The 27,109-nt window shown below is 45.6% G+C and overlaps 1 protein-coding gene and 1 pseudogene across 1 annotated transcript in view; one reads left to right on the plus strand and one right to left on the minus strand.

Annotated features, from left to right (window-relative positions):
• SETBP1 (SET binding protein 1) overlaps positions 1-27,109 on the plus strand; it is a 350,139-nt gene that overhangs the window by 276,546 nt on the left and 46,484 nt on the right. The window lies entirely within an intron of this gene.
• On the minus strand, positions 25,520-25,815 carry LOC129334378 (DET1- and DDB1-associated protein 1-like; annotated as a pseudogene).

A 27,109-nucleotide genomic window follows, 5' to 3' on the forward strand; every position in this document is an offset into this window, starting at 1 on the left:
CCCTTCCTCCCACCGTGCTGTGGTGGTCCCGTCCAGAATTGGGATCTCACCATGCAGTTAAAAGGAGTTCCCAGGGCAGGGCTGTTGGTGGCGTTCACATTTCTTCCTAAAAGTCTAACTTGTTAGCAGGGTCCTGATGCAGCTGTCCTCCCTCACCAATGTCCGTGGCAGTTCTGACAGTCTTGGTGGAGCAAAAAGCAAAAACCTCCTCAGGTGACCTTCCCACAATCCGTCTGGGGTCTGATCCGATGTCTGGCTCAGAGTAACATCAAACCCCCCGAAGGAGAAGCTACCATGGTCTAATACAACTACAAAAAAAGGAATGCCCCCATGGTATACAATAAATAACACTAACAAGTATATAAATGAAATTTATAAAGTGCAAAAGCACTTTATAAATTTCATTTGCACTTTATAGATTTCATTTATATACTTGTTAGTGTTATTTACTGTATACCACGGGAGCATTCCCTTTGTTGTTGTAGTTGTCATAGTAACATCAGAACAAGGTTATTGCCTACTCCCAGGTTTACAGTCTAAATTCTGACCAGGGTACAACTAACTGCATGTTATGATTTTCCTGGGTATATCCCCAGATTGGGTTACAGACATGTTCTGGGAGCACCATGCTTATCACATACGTGGGGCCCAATTTGGATCACAACTACAGCATGTTGGAAGAAATATCTTAGACCTCCCCCCCCAGGCTGTTTTTCATCCTGAAATGGTCCCAGAGAGGCATTATTTCCCCCATTGGGGATACACATAATAGTAGTAGTAGTAGAAGTAGTAGTAGTAGTAGTAGTAGTAGTAGTAGTAGTAAAAATAAAAACAACAACGTTTGATTTATAATCCGCCCTTCAGGACAACTTAACATCCACTCAGAGCAGTTTACAAAGTATAGTCCAGTAGCACCTTTAAGACTAACCAACTTTATTGTAGCATAAGATTTTGAGAACCACAGCTCTCTTTCTCAGACGCATGGTGGGTATGAAGAAACTGGCTAGAGATATATAGGTGGTGATGGGAGAGGGGAGTAGATCAGTTGCAAAAGTCATGAAAGTGGTGGAGTGCACCATTCAGGCTGAGTGTGGCCCCTCCCCTCCATCTATGCAATGCCTGAAAGGCAGTAACTTCTGATAATCTCTGGCCAGTTTCTTCATGCATCTGATGAAGAGAGCTGTGGTTCTCGAAAGCTTATGCTACAATACAGTTGGTTAATCTTAAAGGGACTACTGGACACTTTACTATATTGCAACTAAAGACGAACACAGCTAACTCCTCTGGATTTACAAAGTATGTTATTATTATCCCCACAACAATGACCCTGTAAGGTTGGTGGGGCTGAGAGAGCTGTGACTGACCCAAGGTCATCCAGCTGGCTTCAAGCAGAGGAGTGGGGAATCAAATCCGGTTCTCCAAATTAGAGTCCTGCTGCTCTGACGTAAGCATGTACTAGTAAGCATGTACCACATACTGCTTTCCCCAACAGAGCTAATAGCTTCTGCCGGGCAGCATTTCAAATAAGGAATTTGGTATGGGAAAGAAAGCCCCCCCTCATGCTACTTAGTCGTGATCCAAATTGGAACCCCTCACACGGAGCTCCCAAAACATGTCCGTGGCCCATCTCGGGGGATATCCAAGAAAAACAAAAGGTATAGTTGGGCCTTAAGAACCCCAAGGGAAAGGAGAAGCAGAAATAAAAAGGCAGGAAGTTCCACCTACTCCAGTTTCATTTTAGTGACAACTGAGCAGAAGCTTCATGGAAAGGGGCAGCTGCGTGAAAGATCATAAAGAAAGAGAGGCGGCGGCACCCAGAGGTTCTGGAGAACAGTACCATGCATAAGTAGAACAAATTTGCGTGCAAATTTATTTGTGGAAAGGCCTAGTGAAGCACTCCTCCATTTACCTCGCAGCAGGCCTGTTACATAAATAAGGCGTGGCAACTTTCCTAAGAGATCCAGAGCAGCAGATTGGAAGTTTGAGCCAGTAGTCGTAGCAGAGTTGTAGAGGGCCTGTGTTAAGTCCTGGGTGAGGAGAGTAGCTAGGCCAGGGAATTCTCCGCAAGGAACGTTTATGGAGATCAATTACCAGCTGAAGTAGGCAGGACAGCCCTAGATGCTCTTGTGCTAGCACAAGGCAGTGCCTTGTTATTTTAGTTAGCAGAGCCAAGGAAAAATGTCTCCCAGAGAGAGCTAGAGAGCTGTTGACAGTGCAAGGCGAGACGATCCATTGGTCTTTTCTCAGTACAAGGCCGCACTTCATAACCTGGGTTTCCCACATCTAAACCCAACATGCTATCTACTACACCACACTGGCACCAAATAAATGAGTTTCTAATTTGTTTCCAGGGACTGTGTGGGTGTTTCTGGGCTGGCCGCTTCCCTGCGTTATTAATAGTTTCCATCCTCACTTTGCTAACCAGCCTTCACCCTTATATCTTGAGCAGATTTTCTTATTAAATAAGAAAATAATGAATTGCACCCGGGAGCCAGCCAAAGCTTAGGTTTCCCCCTTCTGGATTGCCACACAGTGCCAAATCCCTGTCTGGAATCCTTACTTGATGTTCTACAGATGGCATCAATGCGCTCGCATTGCCGGTTGTGTAACTTGTAAAGTTAACATAAGTGGGTGCAAGTCTTTCTGTCGGAGCGGCTCTGATTAAAAGCCGTTGTGCCCAGCGGGAAAGGAGGATGAGAAATAAATAATCAGCCAGATGCTTAACATCATCTGGCGATGGGGAAATTCCAACCAAAGCTCCCCTACTTCACATCTTTAGAGTATCTCCTCTGGAACAAACTGGGCATTTATTACTGCCTCGTGTTAATTGATCCTTTCCCCCCTCAGGTAGCTAAACACTGTATTTACATGCAGAAAGAGAACTTAGCATCAAATGTGTGTGAATGAATTATGTGAACACTAGCAATGGAGCTCGTTTTTAAAAAAAGTGGGCCCTAGAAAACGGAGCCTGGGCAGCCCCCACCTGCTCTCCCTCCCAGCACCGTTCGCCCACGTACCCGCCAGTTTTCTTTTGCGCCACTTGGGAAAGGGAAAGGGGCGGAGGAGCACAGGAGTGAAAGTGACAGTGGACATCTCGGTTTTGCCTACCCACGCTCACCTCACCGCCAGCAAATCAACCAGGGAGTGGCATCGGAGGCTCTGCCGGTATCGCCTCTGGGCTGCGGCGTCCAGCAGTGCCCAGGAATGGAGGCGGCGAGTCCAACAGGGAGGGGAGCAGGGCGGGCTGCAGGCTGAGCTTCCTTGGCAGCTCACATGATGGGCCAGGCCAGGGCTGTGCCAATGGCCAAGCTGTGCTTCAGCCGTGTTCCCCATGCGGCTGAAGGAGTGGCGGATCGCACAGGCGTGGACTTCCTGCTGCATCGGTGCCCTCCGGAGACCATTTTGCCTACAACTCAGTTTTTATCCTGGTGCTCCTGTGCAGGCACACCAGGAAAAAGTGAGTTGTCTGAAACACAGTTTGCCTTTTATATAGAAAGTTATTTGTGTTACTGGAGGAAAAAAACAGAGCAAACCAGTGATAAAATTGGACTCTGTAAGTGTTTTCCAGGATTTCAACCAGAGCAATGCATGTGTGAAATGTGTCCCAATTCCTCTTTGCCTGTCAATCAGTGCCAGAGAAAAGGCATTGCAGAAAAGTAGAATTCTTGGACTTCCAGGTTCCTTTGGCTCCCATAAGTATCCGCTGTCATCGTATTCATCATTGTAAGTTATACTAGGCCGTCGTCACACGGGCTTTTATTTAGCGCTGAAATGGCGCTATTTCCCAGCAAACACCCACCTTATTCCAACACTGTAGCGATTTTCTCTCTTCTGCTTTGTGCTTGATAGTCGCGCTATTTTGTGCCTCAGTGTGAATGCCTCAACGTCCTATGCCCTCCCTTCAATCCCAGAATCCATTTCTTCCTGCGACTCCCCTTTTTTTAAATTTTATTATGTCCTTATAACGCCATAACGACATAACACAATGCAAACTTTCTGCTGAAGTAAAAATGACTCAATCGCCATGGCAGAGTCTTCAGCGCTGGGGATCACATCAGACAGGGAGTTTTCTGCGGGCAAAGGGCTATTTATATAATTTCAAAGTTGGAAAAACAAAAGGATCGTAATGTTTTGCTCTAACGGAATGTTTATATGCTGTTATTCCGTTATAGCGGAATTAAACGCCAGAATAATAAAAAAAAGGGGGGGGAGGAGCTGCTTCTGCGCGGTTAGAGAGAACAGAACAGAGTGCTTCGGTGTGGACAGCTGGTGGCGCGAAGAGCCGTTAGGTGACCCAAAGAAACGTTACTGTGCCGATAACAGGTAGGACGCTATATGCTGTAAATTTAACGGAAGAGATGCCCGTGTGACGATGGCCCTAGACTCTTTATGGTTTTTTTATACTCACTTGTAATGGATAATGGCTGGGCCAAGGCTACAACCCTGGGAAACTTGTTAAGTATGATAAGTCACCAGGTAAAGTCAGAAAGATCATTGGTGTCTCCTGCTGGCTTCTTTGGGAAGATTTGCCTTGTCGACTTTGAGTAACTAATCCGGGAAATACTTGAGTGCAGATGAAAACATAGAGATGGAAGGGAAGGGAAGGGAAGGGAAGGGAAGGGAAGGGAAGGGAAGGGAAGGGAAGGGAAGGGAAGGGAAGGGAAGGGAAGGGAAGGTCATCACGTACCTGGCCCAAAGACCAGGAACAGGAGGAACAACTTTCTACAGTGAACTACGGGCCAAGCTACACATGACGAATGACACTTGAACGGCAAGTGGATTGAGTGGAGGGCAAGTGAACAGGGAGAAATACACTTGCTGTTCAAGTGTCATTCGTCATGTGTAGCTTGGCCCTACCATAATAAGCACCCAGATACCAAGGTTGGTATCTGGGTGCCTATTATGGTTGTTCACCGTTGTTGTTTGACTAACTGGAGATGGAGACTCTTGCTGACTTTGAACGCTCTCGAGAAAGATTGCCGAAACAGGAGAGCAGCTAGCCTCCTGTCGAGCAATTCTCAGCAGCTGCAGACCTCTTCCTCTTCCTCAGCTGGACGGTCCTTCTGCAATTTCCCACCCTGGAGTTGCACCCTTGCGCCTGTGATTAGAGACTTTGGGACATTTTGGTCGAAAGACTGCTGTGGATACCCAGCCTTGTTTTCACTCTTACAGCCGAGGAGTAAAAGAATACTCCTCGGCAACGTGATCTGTTCTCATGATTTTGTAATTATTCGTGGATGTGAATTGCATATGGATTAGTTATTGCTTACTGCATATCATGCAGCTTGCACTTTATGAGTAGAAATATATATCATTGGATGTTCATTGTCTTTGGCACGGTGCACTTTAAGATCAGTTGTAATTGTTCTTTAGTACCGTGGGAGATCTTTTACCTTGAGGTCAGGTAGCAATTTTCCCCAGGTCAGTTTGGCTTGGGATCCTGACACTGTTTTGCTATGTTCTGGGCATGGAGCAGGGGTCAGTGGAAGTGTGTGTGTGGGGGGGGGGGAGTTATGAATTTCCTGCATTGTGCAGGGCATTGGACTAGATTACCCTGGAGATCTCTTCCAACCTTACAATTCTATGAAGATTTCCAGGGAATAATCTTTCAAGAGGCAAGAGCTTTTTGGTCCTTAAGGTGCTGTTGGGACTTGAATCTTGCTATCCCGCTGCAGAACAGTGTATTGCTAGCTTGGTAGCTTGGTCTTGAACTTGGTCACATCATGAGAAGACAAGATTCTTTGGAAAAGTCAATAATGCTGGGAAAAATGGAAGGCAGAAGGAAACGAGGATGACCTAAAACGAGAGGGCTGGGCTCAATAAAAGAAGCCACATTCTCCAGTTTGCAAGATCTGAGCCAGTCTGTTAATGATTGGACATTTTGGAGGTCTTTCATTCATGGGGTCACCATAAGTTGGAGGTGACTTGATGGCCCATAACACACACAGGCATGTTAAGTTTGAGTATTGGTAGCTTGTCTTGAACTTCCCGCTCTTCCTTCTCCAACCAGTAGACTTAGTTGTACAGGGGCGTAGAGTACCAGGGGGCCTTGTTTGACTTCCCAGGCATTCAGCGCTAAGAAGCAAAAAGCTCGTTGTTCCCAAATGTCCTTATTCAGGGTTTTTTTATATCTGGCACCACTTGCACTGAAGCAAAGCAATCAGCATTTGGGCGATAACCTCGTAAAGCTCCCCTGTTTGGAGGTGCTGTTATTGTCAGCAAGATGACATATAAATCACGTTTATATTGTGTGAGCTGCAGATTTTATTGACCAAAATGTCGGCAGCAGAAAAACCGGAAGCTTATCGTGAGATAAATAAACAGGGCCTGTCTTCGAAGCTCCTTGGATTTATTCAATTTGTTTAGAAATAAGGTGACTACAAGCATTGATTCCGCATGGCAACAGATATGGATTTTGTAGGTAGGAACATGCACAACGAGAGCAAAAGATGGATCTAAAATTGAGTACATAGTTGGAGCTCCCTGTGGGAAGCTAACTAAAGGATTTTTTTGCCCAATCTTGACCACTCGTTGGTGCCCACCCATTGGGAAGGGGCTGGGGCTTAATAGAAGAGCGTCTTCTTTGCCATGCACAAGGTTCCAGGTTCAATCTCTGCATTTCAGAGCCAAGCTACATATAGTGTTCTTGGATTGTAGCAAGTTAAATCTGTTGGGAAAGAGAGGACTTTGAACTGTGCCCCAAAACTTAACATGCCTGTGTGTGTTATGTGCCATCAAGTCACCTCCAACCTATGGTGACCCTATGAATGAAAGACCTCCAAAATGTCCAATCATTAACAGACTGGCTCAGATCTTGCAAACTGGAGAACGTGGCTTCTTTTATTGAGCCCAGCCCTCTCGTTTTAGGTCTTCCTCTTTTCCTAGTGCCTTCCATTTTTCCCAGCATTATTGACTATTCCAAGGAATCTTGTCTTCTCGTGATGTGACCAAAGTACAATAGCCTCAGTTTTGTCATTTTAGCTTCTGGGGGGAATTCACTCCTTGCAAAATGTTCACATCTAGTTTGACAACCATCATGTAGCTTAGCTTGAACTTGGATTCATTAAAGCCCTGGTTGATGCAGGATATTCACAAATAAGTGTTATGAGAGGTGGGGGCAGGGGAATTTTGATTCATCAAATCTCACTAAATGCAACTCCAATCTTCACAGGAGTCGGGCCGATCTGTGCGCCTGGTACCTTTGTCAATAAAATCTGGTCCTTCGTGCAATCCAAAATCGTATTAGCCTTCACCTTCCTGACAGTAACTGTGCCTCCGAGCAGGAAAACGTTCACAAGGTCATCCCCAAAACAATGTTTGCCTTGCGCGTGCTGAGGCTGCACCAGCCTTTTAAGTCATATAAAACGCCAAATGAAGTTACCCTTTTGGGATCTAATAATGCAAACCCAGATTTGATTTTAAAGAGGAATCTATCCTTGGCAGGCAATTTGTTCAAATGTGAATAGAAATGATGGGAATTATTAAATCATCTAATCCAGCTCTTATCTGCCAGTGAAAGATTGTCCTATATATTGTATTCTTCAGGCCAGCACCCTAATCTGATTATCTTAAATGCCCCAAACGGAAGATAATTTAATTGTGCTACTTTACTCGTCTATTTTTTTTTTGGTTGTAGGCTTTCTAGCTAACTCTAACTTCTCAAGGCTTATTTTTATACCTTCTAAAAATAAGTAGCGGATAAATTGTAGGTGCAAATAAGGATGCGTTTGGGATTTGGGGGGTGTCATGGGCTGGGCCTGCCCAAGCTGATAGTCCAAGCACTGACATGAAGCCAAAGGAACGTTCAAGATTCAAAAGCCAGGTCCAGTCTGTAGTCAGAGCACAAGGTAAACACCAGGGGTGTGTCCCAGAGTCCAAAAGTCAAGTCCAGTCCGTAGGTCAAAGCATGAGAATGTCAAGCCAAGATGCAGGCAAGAATAAGATGCAAGGTTCAAGGGCATGGTTGCAGGTAATCAACACATTGCTCCCACGCCTGGCAGTTTCTCCAGACTGGCTTTTATAGCCAGGCGTGGTTTTCAGCCAGCTGCTGGGGCTCCATCCTGACGCTACTCATCATCGTTCTCCAGCAGCTGGCGTTGGCTCAGGAGACAAGCACTGCACCGTCTCTCCTGCAGCTCCAGTCTCGGGCATTGTCTGCGGCGTTCTTTGGGTGTGGGTGAACCTGAGGGGGTGGAGGCCCTTGGATACGCTGCACCAGGGCCAGATCTACGGATGCCAGCACCCAGGGCAACTGAAGACTGGCCACTCGCGCGCACAGCGTGCGTGCGCTCCTGGCACTGCGTGATGATGTCACTTCTGTGATGTCATCACAGAGGGCGGCACGTGCTGCCATGTGGCAAGCTGGCTGTCCTGGCGTGCTGCAGAGCTGGCGGGTGGCAGCGCGAGTCGCTGGGAGGCCTCCCATGCCCTTTGCCTGCCCTGCAGGCCAGGGGGTGGCCGGCAAGCGCACCCCCTGTCCTGCCACCCACGCGCTCCCGGGGCTGTCAGCTGTGCCCGGTGCCCCCTTTAGGAGTGCCAGGGGCAGACTACCCCCCCTGCCCCCCGTCGATCCGGCCCTGCACTGCACCTGTAGCCTTGGATGTTCCTGGCTGAGCTTCCCCTGTGGTATTTGGGACAGAGGGTGCCTCTTTCTCAGCTGCTGGCTTTGAGCTCTGATCCTCCAACAGCTGTTGTTCCTGATGACTGGCTTCTGCTGAGTCAGGGCTAGGGCTGGCTACACAGAACTCCTCTTCTCCTGAGGAGTCCTGGCTGGCTACACAAGGCTCCCCTCCTCCAGAGGAGACCTCACCCTCACTGAGTCCAGACTGGGCCATGACAGGGGGTATCTGGCTGCAGGGATTGCCTTTCAGTTTTTAGTCTCCTTCGACAAGCTTTTAGATTCATTTTCAAGCGAATTTTCCCTTCCTAAGCATGAATTGGGGTGACTGGGCCAGGAAAGGCCAACAGATGGCTGAGCCCACAGCTGAACTCTGGGCATTCCAATTACTCTGTATACTATTAATATTAAAGGAATGTTCAGTGATAGTGGAATAGGATGTGGTCTGAATTAGAATTCACCACTCCGTTATTGTGTGTGTTATGCGCCGTCAAGTCGCCTCCGACCTATGGCGACCCTATGAATGAAAAGATCTCCAAAATGTCCTCTTGTTAACAGACTTGGCTTCTTTTATTGAGTCCAGCCATCTCGTTTTAGGTCTTCCTCTTTTCTTACCGCCTTCCACTTTTCCCAGCATTATTGACTTTTCCAGAGAATCATGTCTTCTCACGATGTGACGAAAGTACGATAGCCTCTGTTTATTAATGGATGTATTTATGTTATTTCTAGTCTTCCTTTCTCACCGAGACTCAAGGCAGATGGCACAACATAGGGCAATGCTATCAATGTATTATATATGCGATAGAGTAGGATTGTTTGCAGAAATCTGAAATAAAGCGGGATTCTGAACGAGAGTCCCAAAAATCGATATGCTAAAGACTGCAGAGATCAGTGGTGTTCCTAGAGCATCACAGTAGCTAATGACTTTGATGGCATAAGTAATGCTGTTTTTTCTCTCCCTTTTTCCTCCTTCCATTTCATTGATCAGCAGTGAGAAACGGGGTGCAGTGGGAGAATTTGCCCACCTCTACCTGACAGCTGGCAACTCTGTGAACAGACTTGGGTAGGATTCTGACCCCTTCTCTTTAGCAACACGGCAAAGCCAAAATTTTTCCAGAACTTTCTAGGACGGGTCCTTACATTCCACAAGTGGAGAATATCATCGTATCACCTCCCAGCTTATCGTTCATCCTTTAAACTGCTGTGCAATCCCAGCTCTCTGTGAACTTAGCTGATGGTCTGGCCGCATTGCCTACAATAAAGAAGAAAAAAATGAATTGGCTGATGCACTGATCGGCTCTTGCTTCAGTGCAAAAATTCTTATGAACTCCTAAATATGTTAAGTTATAGCAGGTTCAGCCAGCTAGCTCCACAGTAGACATGGGCACGATCTGAATTACGATTTCAAAAAAACCCCGATTTTGGCATTTGTGCCATCGTGACTCAGCTAATCGGTTCCGTCCATGGCAACCGATCCAGCAGTCGGGGGTTTGCTTGTCCGGGAATTGATCGGATATATCGGTTTCTGTTTGGAATTGCAGACACTCTTGCTCCAGTAATTTATTCCCGGGGCAACGGAGCCAGGGGAATGAGCTGTGTTTGCCCTCCTTCTGTCGCCCTCGAAACACGAATGGAAGCCCAGCTTTCCTTGATTAGCAGGCTTCCTTCCAACCACGGAGCAGCAACCCAGGGGAGGGGGGGGGAATGGGGTGTTCTGAAGCCATGGGCACAAAGGAAAGGCAAAAGGTAGCGCAGGAGGTTGAAAGGCCGCCTGCGCTGTTCTCATTTCCCCAGGACAAGGGGCGCGCGGGCAAGCCGGCCACCCCTTGTCTTGCGGGAGAGGTGAATGGCATGGGCAGCCGCCTAGCCACTCGTGCTGCCGCCAGCTGCACAGCGCACCGGGACAGCCGGCTTGCTGCATGGGCGGGGGGGCGAGCCTGACTACGAGCCTGACTACGGTTGCCCTGAGCACTGGCAACCGTAGATCCGGCACTGGGAATGTCCCCTCCCTGAGGGGAGGCGGCTCGTTGCCAGGTTAAAAACTTTCCCCCCCTCTACTCTAAGTGTGTGTGTGTGTGTGTGTGTGTGTGTGTGTGTGTGTGTGTGTGTGTGAATGTCCCCTGCCTCCCCCTGCCCGCCGGGCCTGGCGGCCGCTGCCACCAACCTCTGTTCCTATATCGCTGCAAACAGCAGGGTGCCCTCCCACTTTGGCCTTCCCAATTCCGGATCGGAAATGAGACTTGATCGGTTAGAATCGGTGGCCTGGGTTCGGCAGCAGCCTGCATCCACGAACGGCTTAATCGGTATTTTTTTTTTGATCGTGCCCATCTCTACTCCACACTGTCTATTCTGATTGACAGCATGCAGAGAGCACTCCTTCCCAACACCTGAAATCCTTAAAATGGAGATTCTAAGACGTTCTGCCACTGAGCCACATGCACTCTGCCACTAAGCCACAGTCCCTCTTCAAAGGGATGCCTGGCTTTTTCTGCAATTTTGGACTTTGCAACTCCATTGGACCTAGCAGATAGGGATGTTGAAAGGGTCAGTAGAGCAGAGCAAAGTGAGAGCACTCTATCAACCAGGACTTATTTCGAGGGGGAACACGCCAGAACACAGTTCTGACAGTTCCCCAAAGAGGTCACGTCAGGTGGCCTCGCCCACCTGACTTTCAGCCATTTTGGACCCGTTTCAGCCTGGATTCGGGCCTCTGATGGGTAGTAGATCACTCTCCCACTCAGCAGTGGCCTGATCCTGACCATTTTGGGCCCCTTTTCATCCATTTTCAGCCCCTTTTTGCCATTTTGGGCCCAATTTTGGCCCTGAATGGCCAGGATTGGGTCCAAACTAACCAGGATAGGTGAGGTCAGGGGGTGTGGCATATGCAAATCAGTTATGCCCATGAAACACTTCTGGTGATGGCAAGGGGTGTGGCATATGCTAATGAGTTATGCTAATGAGTTCCTCCAGCTCTTTTCCTATGAAATGGCACCTGCTATCAACCATTCAAATGGCCTCTCCCCTGGTGCTGATGCCACGCCAAACAGGAACAACCTACCCAGACAATTTGGAAGAGTTTACCAGTTATCAGTGATGATGCAGCCACAGCGTTGTGCAGGTTGTCCGATATGACCGCGGGGTCAGGATTCTGCTTTAACTATTAGGGTCCATTTTATAATATTGCAAAAATAGGATTTGCGTAGGGCCTTCTAGATGAAGACAGTCAGAGAGGGAGAGAGAGAACGAAAGAACAAGCTAGCATCTTTGGCATATATAGATATGGACTGTATGTTAGCATATTCTTATCTTTAAACTGATCTCATATCCAGAGGAACATCAACTTGGATTCTATCTACAGTGTCCACTCGTGGAAGAGGAGAGGAGCAATCACAACCTATTCCTCACTCCCAATTAATACTCCGAGTTTGCCACTCATTCTGTTCCGGGGCTTCCATCAACTTTACCTCACCCCTGAAGGAGTTTGGCGGATATGGCATGCTACAGCAAAAGAAGACTGGAAAGTCCCCCTTCAGTGCATGCTGCTATTCTCTGATAGCACAGGATTCAAGCCATAGTAAGTTGCTCAGAGAAGTTTGTCTGAGCAGGAGACTTTCATGGCTATGTCAGAAAAGCACAATTTGGATCAAGGTTCAGAATAGACTTCAGTTCCTCAATCCTGAAACTAGAATCTCTGATATCACAGGAAAAGAAGGGTTTGTTTACACCACTCATCAACAATAGGACAAGAAGTAAATTGATTTAGGCAAGAGGGTGGCAGGTCTAGGTTAACCTTTTCCGTGGATGACTGCAAATGTTTGTGAAACTCAAAGGTCCAGTTTTGGTTCACGACACCGGCACAGTTTCTGGGGAATGACGGAGGACTTACCAGACAATCTTACCTGAGACCCACAGAAACGTTTTGTGCATGTTGTTTGACAAGCTTTAGTAGAAGCAGGGCTCATTTTCAGGGGGAACGCGCAGGAACGCAGTTCCGGTAGTTCCCCAAAGGGGTCACATGTCAGGTGGCCCCACCCACCTGACTCTCGGCCATTTGGGGCCCGTTTCAGCCTGGATTGGGGCCGAAACTGCCCAGATCAGGCCTCTGAAGGGTGATGGATCACTCTCCCACTCAGCAGCAGCCCGATCCTGACCATTTTGGGCCCCTTTTCAGCCATTTTCAAACCCTTTTTGCCATTTTGGGCCCAATTTTGGCCCTGAATGGCCAGAATTGGGTCCAAAACAGCTTGGATAGGTGATGTCAGGGGGTGTGGCATATGCAAATCAGTTATGCTAATGACACATTTCCGGTGATGTCAAGGGGTGTGGCATATGCGAATGAGTTATGCCAATGAGTTCCTCCGGCTCCTTTTCTACCAAATGACCCCTGAGTAGAAGTATCTCTCACCACTCCTTGATTTCTAGGCCTTTTTCACATGGTAGCAATTCTCTGTGATGCAGTGCAGGGCTTCCAGATAGACAAGTTTCCCAGTGTTTTCCCTGTCCCAGACCCTATGTCAGCCCTCCCACCCGCCAAGGTGCTTTTATTCTCCAAACCCTGGTCCTTAAGGAAATGGGGCTGGGGATTGGATCCATCTACTACTACGCAAAAACTCACAACTGCTTTTGGCCCTGAAAAGAGAAGGTTTTTCAACTCTTCAGAGGAGCGTCACTTCTAGGTAACACCTGAGAAGATTTCTGGTGTTAGCAAAATAGCCATTTGTATCTCTGTTGAATAGTTTGGAGAGGACACAGGGCTCATTTTGAGGGGGAAAGCACAGGAACGCCCCGCCCACCTGATTTTCGGCCATTTTGGGCCCATTGGGGCCTGGATTGGGGCCGAAATGGCCAGGATCGGGGCTGAAACAGCCAGGATTGGTCCCGAAATGGTCCAGATCGGGCCTCTGATGGGTGGCGGATCACTCTCCCACTCAGCAGAGGCCTGATCCTGACCATTTTTGGCCCCTTTTTGGCCATTTTCAGCCCCTTTTTGCCATTTTGGGCCCAATTTCGGCCCTGAATGGCCAGGATAGGTGATGTCAGAGGGTGTGCATATGCAAACCACTTATGCTAATGACACACTTCTGGCGATGTCAGGGGGCATGGCATATGCTAATGAGTTATGCTAATGAGTTCCTGCAGCTCTTTTTCTACGAAATGGCCCCTGGGAAGCAGCATGTTCAAGCCGAAATCTCTGTTTGAGCAAATTGTACATTGAAAACACAAAAGGGCCAAATTCCCTCATAGTTTTGTAGTGCACATTAACAAGATCAGGAATTGCTATTATCTTGTTCTCAACCTCAGTGAAAATAATTACATAGACCAAAGAAGTTCTATTTTGAACTCTGACGTTTCCTTGGCATAAGGAGGCAGGGATACAAGTTGGCCCTTTTCTTGCTCTGGGAACAAATTCCACAGCATGCAAGCCTCTGTTATAGCCACCCTACAGAGCTGGCAGTAATTGCTTTGATAATCCATATTTAGCATCCTGCAAAATTAGGCCTAATCGGCTTGGAGGGATATTATTTGACACTCTGCATTTCATGCTGTAACAGGAAAACAGTTAAGCAACATGCCCCACCGTTTCCCTGTCTTAATTTAGAACAAATTGCAGTAAAATAAAACAATAAGACCCTAAGAACTGGAAGTCTGCTTCCATTGAGCTTCCTTTTGTTGTGTGTGTGCCTCAGGGCCATTATTTCAAGTATTAAGCAAGGACAATTGGCCCTTCAAACTTCCTAACTAAGGTAGACATTTCATAATCTCAGGACATGCTAAGGGAGCGTTAACGGTGCATAACCAGGCTGTATCAGGGCCTCTTCAAAAATTACAGACCCTGTGTGGAAGGCTGTCAGAAAAATAATCTTGTATGGTGAGGGCTGAATGGTATAACATTTGTAAGCTACATTCTACCTGGATCTACTCATCTACAAGGAATATCCCCACACCAACACAATGCAATCCTCATAGGAAATGAAGGAGGAAGAAAGGAATCCTACAACACTGTGATAGAGTAGGCCATCCTCACAGTAGCTCCCTGTTTGCCTATTTTATAACAGGAATTGGGTGTCCTGACTTGGGGTAGGAAAAAGGAATGTACATTCTTTGTTTAAATGACAAAATGTTGAGAAATACGAAATACGGAAAGGAAAATGAGCTTTAAAATGTTTATTATTTAAATAGCTGTGGAACAGTTAGTGTGATGTATTCCTCTTGTTAAGAATTATTGGAAATAATTGTGTATTTTAACATCAAGTATCAAAAGCTGCGCTGTTGCATCAGTTGTACTTTCTGATTAGTTATGTCTCTGGTACTAGCCAGTCCGTTGCTGCTGAGAAGAGTTTGATGTAATCTCATTTTAATACGCGTGCTAGGGAAACAGCAAGAGATGCGGGAAGTGAAGGGCAGTCAGGGCTCGTGAAGGAAACTCCCATCCGGATTTCCACCTTGCAATTTAGATGCTCCACAAAGACTTTTGAATTTCCAATCGCAGTAGGATATAAGGAATCTGTAGCTTTTGATGCTTGTTCACTTCCTGTGTCTGACATTCTCTTATCACCCTTCACTTCTTATTAAATGTACCTGGAGCCCTCCTGCCTGATGCGTGATACACACAGCACCTTGTCCTTAGTCGGTCCATCTAAGTAAATATTATCTACTCAGACTGGCAGCAGCTCTCCAGAGTCTCGGACAGAGATTGTTCATATCACCCACTCTCTGATCCCTTAAAGTGGAAACGGCAGGGATCAAACGTGGGACCTCCCACAGGTGTTCTTCCTCTGAGCTGTGGCTGCAGTAACAAGAAAGGGAATGGAACAGGAATGAGACTGCTCGCTTGCCTCTTCCATCATTTAAAGGGTTTATGGTTTGGATTCAGCAGCTACCTCCCTCTTTAGCGACCTTCCTTCAGAGCATCACGCCGTTGGATTAGAGGTATCCTCTTTTAGCAGAAAGGAGTCATGAGATACAACCCGGTTGTCTCAGGTCAAGGTAGCAAGGTGGCCACTCTGTTTCCTTTACGACTTTTACAACAGGAGTATTTTATTTAATGTCCAAAGTCATTGCTATTCCACATTTGTGTAAACCATGCAAGTTCCTGAAGAAATATATGGCTAGCTAATATGTCACATGAAACCCCCGGTGAAATGTCTCTGAGAGGCTTCTCTGATCTGGAGAATCAGGTTTGATTCCCCACTCCTCCAGTTGAATCCAGCTGGGTGACCTTGGGTCAATCGCAGCTCTCTCAGAGCTCTCTCAGCCCCACCGACCTCACAGGGAGATTGTAGTGAGGATAATAATAACACACTTGGTAAACCGCTCTGAGTGAGTGATAAGTTATCCTGAAGGGTGGTATATGAGAGCCAGTTTGGTGTAGCGGTTAAGAGTACGGGGCTCTAATCTGGAGAATGGGGTTTGATTCCCCACTCCTCCACTTGAAGCCAGCTGGATGGCCTTGGGTCAGTCACAGCTCTCTGAGAGCTCTCTCAGCCCCACCCACCTCACAGGGTGATTGTCGCGAGGATAATAATAACACACTTTGTAAACCACTCTGAGTGGATATTAAATTGTCCTGAAGGGCGGTATATAAATCGAATGTTGTTGTTGCTGTTGTTAATGCACTTCTATAAAGTAACCATTTGCAGTGGTTGGATCGGTAAAGATGGGCGATTCGCATATGTTTGCTTCTTTTTTCCAAACCATCCTCTGTGACATCGTTCATCTGAGTTGTCTTTGCAAGCGAAATTAAAGAAGCTGGCAAAAAAAAAAGCCACGAGTTTCTCTCAAAGCACAGAGAGTGCCACTTACATAAATGGAGTGCCCTCTCCTTTTAAAATCAAAGTAAGGGGAGAAATGAGACACCTGCCAGTTCAATGATCTCTTTCAAATACAGACAGGCAAGAATAATGTTTTCCGTGCACTTGCAAAATGGGTAGAATGTGACTTTTCATAGAATCGCAGCCCTCAAGGCTGGAAAAGACCTGCTTGGTTGTCTTAAGCGACTCCTTTGACTCCTGAGTAGTGGAGCTGGGAGCCCCCCTTCCCCCTGCTTCCTTGTAACAAATTTGGAGCTCCACACTTGAAAGGAAGACCTGCCTATCAAGCTAAATTGGGCTATGATTGGGGTTGTCTTAAGCGACTCCTTTGCCACTGAGTAGTGGGAAAGGAAACCAACCCTCAAATCATGTCAACCAAAGGAAAAGGTTTTTTTTTTAAAAAAAACCTTTTTAAAAAACCTTTTTTAATAAAACCTTTATGTTTAAGTGCAAAGAATTCCAAGGACCACAGATTTGGTGTTGGTAGAAAAAACCTAAGTATATGGGGGAATAAAATAAGGATACAGCTGTTAAAATAAAGGCTGGATTTATTCACTTTTAAGAGTTATGCATAGCATTGGCCTATACAGGTATACACAAATGTATTCTTCTCCTCTTACAGTCATGTGAGTTAAAAGGTATAAAACAGCTCATCTGCATGTACATACCCAGAGATGTATCTTCGCACCCTGGTTGTAAGGTCAGGTGTAATGCATTCATGGTTGGCTTGGACTGAGGGAATCCCGAGTAGACATGGGCACGAACAGAAAAAAACGAACATGGTGTTTGTTGTTTGTTGCCATCCGCGACCAACGAACACTGACTAACATGATCCTGTCATGAACATGTTCATTGTTTGTGTGGGCCAGCAGGCTCTCCTCCATCCATCAAGAAACCTACTACAACACTCCCAGAAACCCTACCTGAGCTGGCAGCAGGAATTGTACCAATAATAAAAAACAGCTTGGCCCAGAGCCTGGCAGCAGCCCTGGAGCCTGAAGGGGTAGATCCCTATCCCACCACACACAAAGAAAATTCAAGCTCCAATGCATTCTCAAAATGTCAACAGCAACTCTCTCCCTCTCCACTGTCTGCAAAGCCAGAGCTGGGAGCCCCCCTTCCCCCTGCTTCCTTGTAACAAATTTGGAGCTCCACACTTGAAAGGAAGACCTGCCTATCAAGCTAAATTGGGCTTTGATTGGGGTTTCCAGGGCAACAGCAGGAGTTCAGACAGAGTTCAGGCAATCCCTGCCTAAGTTGCCAAGGGAATTGACTGCAGGTCCCAGATCATCTGGCTTGATGAACAGCAACGAACGAGGCTTGCAACGAACACCTGTTCGTTTAGAATGGGGCCTCACAAACAGCTTGTTCTCGAACTGCAGATTGGGCTGTTCGTGAGTTTTTTTAGTTCGTATTGCTGTTCATGCCCATCTCTAGTCCAGAGTTCAAATCCCCATTCTGCCATGGATCTGACTGGATAATGTTGTTTAAATCCCTGTTTCTGAATCTGATCAACTCACAGAGTTGCAGTGGGCATAAAAAAGGATTGTCGGATAGCTACTGTACTGAAGGCTGAAGTTCATGTGATGCAGAAAATTTGTGACTGTGTCCCCCTGTGATGAAATGAGCCCGGCAGTCATCTCATTCTACCATAGATGTTGGATTTACTTGGCTGGTCCACTTTGCTTGGGAGTTAGTAGTATACTTATAATGGAATAGGATTGTAATCTTTTGCAACAATTATTATAAGTGCTCTCTTTTCTTTCCTGTATTGCCTTCTACCTTTGTCATTCTACTTTCCGCATTGTTAAAATGTACCTTGCCTTTGACTGTTTGTTGTTAGTATTGTTTTCCAATTCTGTAATCCTAGTATTGCTGCATTGTACACTGGATGCTTACTTGCATCCAGTGTACAACCGCATCTGATTGCGGTGTTTTATATTCCGTAATCCGCCTTGAGTCTCAACAAGAAAGGCAAGCTCTAAATAAAGTAAATGGGAAGGAAGGTGGCATGGTAAAGTTCAGTCTCATCAGATCTTGGAAGCTAAGCAGGGTCCGTATTTGGATGGGCAACTGCTAAGGAAGACTTCGCAGAGGAAGGCACTGGCAAACCACTTCTACTTTTCCCTTGCCTTGACAGCCCCTTGTTGGGGTTGCCATAAAGCGATTGTGACTTGACAGCATATATGCACACACACAAAGTAAATAAATACATAATTTGTCATCCAACCCCCTTATTCCTGTCCTTTATGAGACTCTTCTCCGATTATGACTTACTCTCCTCCAAACCAGAATGGATATAGGAGAAACCTTGGAAATCTCACAGTGAATTCCTAAGATGAGTTACTCTAGTCTAAGCCCATTGATTTCAATGGTCTTAGACTGGAGGAACTCTGCTTAGGATTTCACTGTGAATGTTGTAATTTAGATAAAGGCAGGCATCTTCCTACCATCCCTTTGTACTTTGGTAACTGTGAGCCAAGGTAGGTTTTCTAAAAAGAGGAGAAATGAATTTGACTTGTGAACTTGTAACTGTGCCCATAGATTACAAAAAGGTTGTATATGGTTAAGCAAAATACAATAAACAAGTTACAGCCAATGCATCCTCTCTTCCTCAGCCCCGCACGTACCTCCATTGATAGTCAATTACGAGTGAAAGAGAATAATCTTAAAGCTACCAGATTTCTCTTTCGGGCCATGTTTAAGGCTTTCTTCAAGCCATCCCTGATCTCTTTTCATTGAATGAATGCATTGTTTGAACACATAAAGCTGGCTTATGCTGAACCAAGCCATTGGGCTATCAAGGACAACGTTGACTGTTTTGGCTGTCGATGGCTTTCCGGAGACTCAAGTAGTCGTCTTCTGTATCACCTGTTGCCTGGTGCTTTGAACTGGGGATGGCAGGGGATTGAACCCAGGTCTTTACATGTGCCACCACTAAACCACAGCTCTTCCCCAAATTCCAGGGCACCTGACATGTTTTGAGTTCTTGCAAAGAGCAGGCAGAGGGTTTTGATTTGTAAATCAACCCGCACCTGTTTGCCTTGCCATAATCAGTAGATAGCTCAACCTGCGCCCTCCTCTCGAGGATCAAAGCTTGTGTGTCTAAACAGTGAGATGATTATAACACTTCCACTTCAGTAGTCCTTTACATATTCAAAGAGTTGTATGAACATTAAGTTAATGAACCCTCAGGACGCTGCCGCAAGATAGGTGAGTCACTCTAATCCAGAGATAAGTACCAAGAGATTAACAAGATAGAATATTGCCGTATTCATTTTCTGCAGTCAGGGAAATTGAAAGGTAGCTTTTAAACAATTACCCAAACTGCATAGTGGCTCAGCAAGAGAATTAGATTTTTTGGAATTCAGGGAACTGAATGGAAAGCCATTGGCTGTAACTGAGAATTAGCACAGGCTTTGGGAAGGCGAAATGCAAAGCACCACTTATTCAAAAATGCTCATCGGAATTACAGCTACCAAAATAAGCAACTGTGGGCCAAACGAGGAGTTGGTTTTTTTAACAGGTTGAATTCGGGTTCCCCAGACGTTTCTTGGGTTCCCCACAGCCACACAGCAACTGCAGGGAATGAGTTTTTAAAAATAAAGGAGAACCCAAATGGGCTTCAAACACAGCTATGGGGGAGGGCTTCTGCCTCCCCCCACCTCAGCTGGTTACCTGTGCCGAAACAGCACTACGGGGGAATTATTTCCCCATTTTTGCTACTCCATGTGGATTATTCTGTGCATATAGAACAGCAAAAGTGGGGAAATAACTCTCCTCCCAGCACAGATTTGGAACAGGATAACGGTTTAGGGGGGGTGTAGGAGCGCTTCCTCCTCCCGTGGCAGAGTTCCTGCCCTGTTTGGGCTCTCCTTTGAAAGTCATTCCTTGCAATTGCTGTGTGACTGTGGGTTCCGCCTAGCCATTTTAAAAGCTATTCCCCGCAGTTGCTATATGTCTATGGAGAACCCACGTTAGGACCAGGGAACCCAGACCCGAGACTTTGCAAACCAGAATATCTAGTTTGGCCCCGAGTGCCTCTCCAAACTGGTGCGCTAGTGTTATTTGAGAGCGAAGTCCTCATGCAGAAAAATCCCGTTGACTGTGGCCATACCTCATTCCACCCCTTCTCTAGCGGCCACCAGCTCTCCAGTTGGCTTCTTAGCCAGAAAACAAGCAAGGGTGTGGGATGTATTGTGAGTGAAACAGCAACGGATGGAGGCCATTCTGCATTTTGGAGGCCCAAGCAAGTTTGTATTCATCTTAGATAAAACCCAGAAAGGCCTGGCTTTGTGATAGGCAGGCATTCCGCCCCCCACAGCTCAGCAGACAAGAAGCAAAAAGCTATACTGAGACACAACGGACACAGGAAATAACAGTGCTCGCTAGAAGAGAACTGTCATTGAGAGTCAAGCTACAAGTGACTTTTTTCACACGTAGAACACTTGATCGTTTTCGCAAGTTTTCCTGGGAACTGAAGTCCCAGTGTCCTTCCCCTCTCTGTTAGAATCGCTACCTAAAGAGCCAGAGAAAGCCGCCGGCGGCAGCAGTTTTGCAAATCGTTCATCCAGTCACAAGCCTGCTCTCAACGATCTTTGGGGGCGGGCAGCTGCAACTTTCTCCCTGGGCATCTTGTTCCCGGGGAGCTGCTCTGGATTTGCAAAAGCTGTTGCTGCCGCCGGCTTTCTCTGGCTCTTCAGGCAGCGATTCTAACAGAGGGGAAGGACACTGGGACTTCAGTTCCCAGGAAAACTTGCAAAAACGATCAAGTGTTCTACGCGTGAAAAAAGTCACTTGTAGCTTGGCTCATAGTTCCAACTTGCATGATGATATCCTTGCCAGCAAAATGCTATCATCTAGATGACTCGAGCAGGTCTTCCATATCACCGTAGAATATATTATATTGCCACATGTTCCACACCTCTCAAACAGGATCAGTAGCAATCTAATGTGAGGGGAAATTCCTGCCTAATTCCTATTGGTTGGTCAGATATAGCTTCCTTCCACTGATTTATTCCAGGGAGAATGTTGTCAGTCGTCAAGTATACACTTGATCTAGGATGCTGAGCAGAGGATGATAATGGAACACTTGAGCCTGTGAACGTGTAAAAACCTGCAAGGTCCCCAGATAACTTTGAATAGCCTTATTGAAATACTTTTGGGGTATCCTTTGTTTCACTTAGGGCCAAGCTACAAGTGACGAATGACACTTGAACGGCAAGTGGATTGAGTGGAGGGCAAGTGAACAGGGAGAAATACACTTGCTGTTCAAGTGTCATTCGTCACTTGTAGCTTGGCCCATAGTTCACTTTAGGGTTTTTTTTCCTGAGAGTAATCTGCTAACAGCTTCCAGATGTGAAGAACAGACACCCACATGCACATGAAGAAAAAGTTTTGCTCATCTTGCCGAAACAGCGTTTCCTCAGAATTCTTCTGGTATACCTCTCTATCAGAAGAACCGACACATTCAATTTGAATCTCAACTCAGCTGAAATTTCAGTGGCAGCTTTAACCACATTTCTGCCATACACACATCTTAGAGGGGAAGAGAGTCTAGACTTTAGGGTCACTCAAATTCCTTTCCGTTCATAACATCATCAACGTCTCGTTCTGGTGCCCTCATCTCAGCAAAGAACATCTTGGAAGATCATGTTATACTGCTTGCTGCATATCTTCTTCTTGGTTTTAGAACAAGGTACCAATTAACATGAAGCAAGTTGTGATATGTGCTAAAGATTCCAGCTTTGTTACTTCTTTAATGAGCTTCATGGGATTTGAACATGAGGCTCAAAGTAGCAAGGGAAACCTCGTAATTAGTTTCAATTAGAAGAAGTTCCCGTGCATTACGGCTATTTGATGAACTGCAGAGGGAGAGAGAAACTACCAAACAGATACAAATCACTAGCTTTGTTTCATTTATTATTATACTTATTTTCTTCTTAATTAGCTCTGATTGGCTTATGATCCTAATTAATGCAAAGGAATCTGGAGTGGGATACAATGGCATGGTTTAGAGAAGATGCCAGAGCGTACAACTGCTAAATTATTGCTAATTGTTATTTATACGGGGACAGGAAGACTAAGTAATGTGGTGTCTAATTATAGCATGGAAGATATGGTTTCCATTTCCAAATTCGACGAAAGCAAACGAGATAAAATCGTGACCCATCTTGTTTCTAAGTTTGCAACAAAATCAAATTACATGAAATTTTTACATGCTGGGTATCAGAAATTATTTTGGTGTTGCTTAAAAAGAACAACAACAACAACAAAAGATTCCTCAGAGTAGATAAATTGGGTCAAATAAATTAATTGCTAGGACAGTTTAGGGTGTCATTGTACACTATACTTCTCATACTGTTGCTGGTGTAAGGTCACCTGTGGCCAGTAGAACAGTCTGCTGGTAAAATTCTATTGTTGCTTCTACATGGCTAACTGGGGAAGGTGGAGGAAGATGTAGAAGGCTGCAGTGGGATTGGGTGTTCCTCACTCATCACTATGCACAAGATAGCAATCCTAGATACTACCAGGAGTTCACGCTAGTGACAATTGGACAATGAGAAGGAGAATGCTTGCATGATGTTGATTGAGCTGCCCCAACCTCCGCCTCCCAGCAGTTCCTAGTAAGGCATACTTCCTCATCTCCCTGGTATAGTGGTTTGGTGTAGTGGTTAAGAGTGGCAGGACTCCAATCTGGAGAACCGGGTTTGAATCCCTACTCCTCCGCTTGAATCCAGCTGGGTGACCTTGGGTCTGTCACAGCTTCTAGGGGATTTCTCAGCCCCACCCATCTCACAGGGTGATTGACATGAAGGTAATAGTAACATACTTTGTAAACCACTTTGAGTGGGCATCAAGTTGTCCTGAAGGGCGGTATATAAATTGAATGTTGTTATTATTATATATGTCCTCTGAGCTCTTAGATTAAAGGGAGGAATAATAGATGTGCATGTATCATATTCTCACACACATTATGGATGGTTTGTGTCAATTTCTACGGACCACCATGCTAGATGACCAAGAAGGAATTTTCCGTTCACTGATATTGATCGTTGAGGTTGGGTTGGGTGTGTTTGTTTTCATTCTTCCCATATCCTGAAACTTGGCATCTTCACTTCCGTGGTAATTCCTTAACAGTAATCAGGAAGTACGGTTGCCAAGGCTGATATATAAAGGGCCACTAGGAGCTATTAGTGCATATAACACTGATTGGGACCAATGGAAAACAGGTAAAGGCTGGGTTAGTCTGCCCAAAAATGTAATGGTATAATACTGACTCAATGGCTGTCAAGATATGGCATTGTCCAGAGTCTTAGTGCCGTTCTCGGGGATAAACTCGGTCATGGACAAACTCGATCTTCTCTTGCAATGCACAGCTGTATTTGGGTTTTACAAAGCAACAGAGGTTCAGTAGGCACAACCAGTATCCAGCATGAAGAGCCATGCACTCTGGAAATCTGCCCCAAACCACTGAGTCAGGAGGTATTACAATTCTCTCTGGCTGTGTGTGTGTCCACAAATTATAAATAGTTGCATAAATACCTTGGTTGAAAATTGTGTTGCGTCCCACAGTGGATCGTTTATGGAATTTCCTCCTCTCCCACTGCAGCCCAAAATCTCTATTGCTCCTGGGGGACAAAGGTATCCCCTCCCCCAGAACAGCATGAGGAGGGAGTCCGGAACCAGAGGCAGAAGTTGGTAAAAATTAACCCCTCCCATTCTGTTTTGTTTTTTCCGACAGGATCCAACCCCTTGACTATTTGATCTAGGTTCTGAAAATTCAACGATTCAATAGTTCCTTTATGTTGTGGAAATTAGGTGTTTGGAGTCAAGCTAACTCACCTAAATCAGAAACTTTAATGAGCTGAAATCAATTGAGCTTTTCAATTATATATCTCATCTGAGCGTTAATTTCATTTGGCAAATACCCTAATTCAAAGTTTGCAGCCGTTGAGAACCTCCACGAACTTCCCTTGACGTATAATTCCCTTAATTTGTTTTTCACAATTAGCAATTAATAATTGGTTAATTCATTCTTCTTCGTTGAGAACTTCGCTACTTGCATCAGAACAGGTTATAGGGGAGTCCAGGGCTTGAACAGAACATGCTGTTAGGTTTTAATTGTTTTAGTAATTTTTTTAAAAAAAGGTTTTATATATAATTTTTATTCACTTGGATTATTGGATTCGGCTGGTAGGCAAAAAGACAGTCATATAACTGTAATAAAATAAATTATCAGGGCATATTGTGGCTGAAGGCAGGGAAATGGCTTACCATAGCTAATTCTTTGAGACTATTTGGACTCAAAGCTCTTCAGGCAAAGAAAGAAATAGTGTTGTAAAAATCAGGCTCTCTGATTGCAGGCATGGAAGGAAGTGTCCCCATTGGCTGGAGCAGATATCCCTGACCTTGCCTGGTCAATAGAACAGACCTTCTGACTTCTACCTCCAGCAGCTGACCTCAGCTGCCATGGGTTGAAGAGATTATGCATTCGCAGACATGCTAACACTTTGCGCTCGGTCTAGGTCTAAATTTGGGAATGGTTATCTATAATCCTGGCCAGGCAGTGAAACAGATACCTCATGGCCATTCTTATCTAGGGATATTGGTTCTTACATCAAAGAGTGTTAATTGCATGCGTCTTGAACCTGGCAGGGGTGAGAAGAGTTCACCTCCCACACAATTTCAATACCTAGATTTGCAAATAAATGTGCGCTCTTCGTACATACATTTTATGCACAGTTCACAAAATGAGACACCACTTATCTCTAGGATATTGAATTCTCTTTGTGCCCTTTCCTGCACGAGGTACTGTCATGTATCCAGCCTGGTGTGGACTTCAGAGTTGGACCTTCTTACTTCCCCCTTCTGCTGAGTCCCCTAAAATTTTGTTCCTGGGTGGCGGGATCAGCCAGCTCCTCAGGAACTGGATAGGTGACTTGAGTGGAGGTGGCAGGGTTCATTGGGAAAGGGAGTTGGCAGAAATTACCACTCCCTCTTACAAAGACTTAAATGTCATTAGGGAATTGCATGATTGAATATATGCCATTATTTATTTATTTATTTATTTCAGTGCAGAGTGAGAGCTTTAAGTGTCCTCATTCATATCTTGACTGTCTGTCTGGGTAATTTTGCAGGCTGGGGCAGAATTTTCCATTTGTTCTGGATCTCTTTTTTCGCTGCATTCTTTTTGTCCCATTACTGATGTAGGTAATGTAAAAGTATGTTGGTCTTTTCTGTCACGATAATCTGTTCAGACGGATATTCCCGCATGGGAAGATACACCGACAGTCTTCTATTCGATGCTTTGCATGCAGAGTCTGCATGGAATCGGCTGAAATTGCTTTTGTTGTAAACTGGCAAGCCTTTCAGAAAGTCAGCCATCTTCCCGGCAGGCGCCTCCTCAGCAACTTCTCATCCCCCAAATATATGCCATTATTATGACTAAGCTACTATAATCTGCCTAGCAGCCTCTGATTACAATAATGAAAAAAGAGGCCTCCTCTTTTAGCACAGGCCCTGTTCATCTCATGAGGAGGACAAGAGAAAGATCTACCTGGTATCCATTTGGCAGCGTTAACCCAATAGGAGATCTCCTTAATTAGTTTGGGGAATTAGCATTAAGGAGGCAAGCGAGAAGGGGTAACTGGGATTCTCCATCTATGTATACTAGGATTATTCCCTTAGCGAATCAAGCGGATGTTCAACAGGAAAGGTTTTTTTTTTAATTAACAGAGAGATAAAAGACCAGCATTCTAGGAGCCCCGTGGCGCAGAGTGGTAAGCTGTAGTACTGCAAGCCAAGCTCTGCTCACGACCTGAGTTCGATCCTGGTGGAAGCTGGGTTCAGGTAGCCAGCTCAAGGTTCACTCAGCCTTCCATCCTTCCAAGGTCGGTAAAATGAGTACCCAGTTTCCTGGGGGTAAAGTGTAGATGACTGGGGAAGGCAACGGCAAACCATCCCGTAACAATAAGTCTGCCAAGAAAACGTCATGATGCAACGTCCCCCCATGGGTCAGTAATGACTCCGTGTTTGCACACCTTTACCTTTACCTAAAAGACCACACACAGCATACAAGCAGAGCTAAGAAAGCAGTGAGAAAATAGAAAAGCAATTTTGGGGGAAGGACGATAATTACCAGTCTCTAAGAGGAAGAGGTCTGCAGAGGAAGCCATGAGAATGACCAGTGTTTCATGGCAAGAGGAAGAGTCTGAAGCGAACTTGGAGGTGAGCACATGGATTCAAAACACACATACTCGACACATGGCTGGGAAGCCCAGTTATAGGACAAAACACACCCTGGGGCAATGCGAACATCTTGCTCCCCAAAACAATATCGTAATGGCTTGTCCAAAGATAGGGCTATAACTTGAGAAAGGCTATGACTTTCTGGGATGGTCTATAGGTGAAAATATTGCTTGATGACCTGGTAGGTACTGGATGGGAAGGCTATTAGGTGTGCTGAATAGCTTTGATTAGGATAAGTGGCTGAGGGGAGGTAAAGGAAAGCATTGATGAGATTAGGCAGGGAGTTTTCTCAGAAAGCCTCATTCTCTCTGCTTATCTCCAGGCCTTGGGGTCTGTCAGTCAGTGATTCCCCCTATGACTTATATCTTGGTAACAGTTTCTAGGCCAGGTGGCATCCATTCTGCCTTGGGCCAGGTAGTGCCTAGGCAAG

This window comes from Eublepharis macularius, chromosome 8, assembly GCF_028583425.1.
Source record: "Eublepharis macularius isolate TG4126 chromosome 8, MPM_Emac_v1.0, whole genome shotgun sequence".
NCBI classification, from domain to species: domain Eukaryota; kingdom Metazoa; phylum Chordata; class Lepidosauria; order Squamata; family Eublepharidae; genus Eublepharis; species Eublepharis macularius.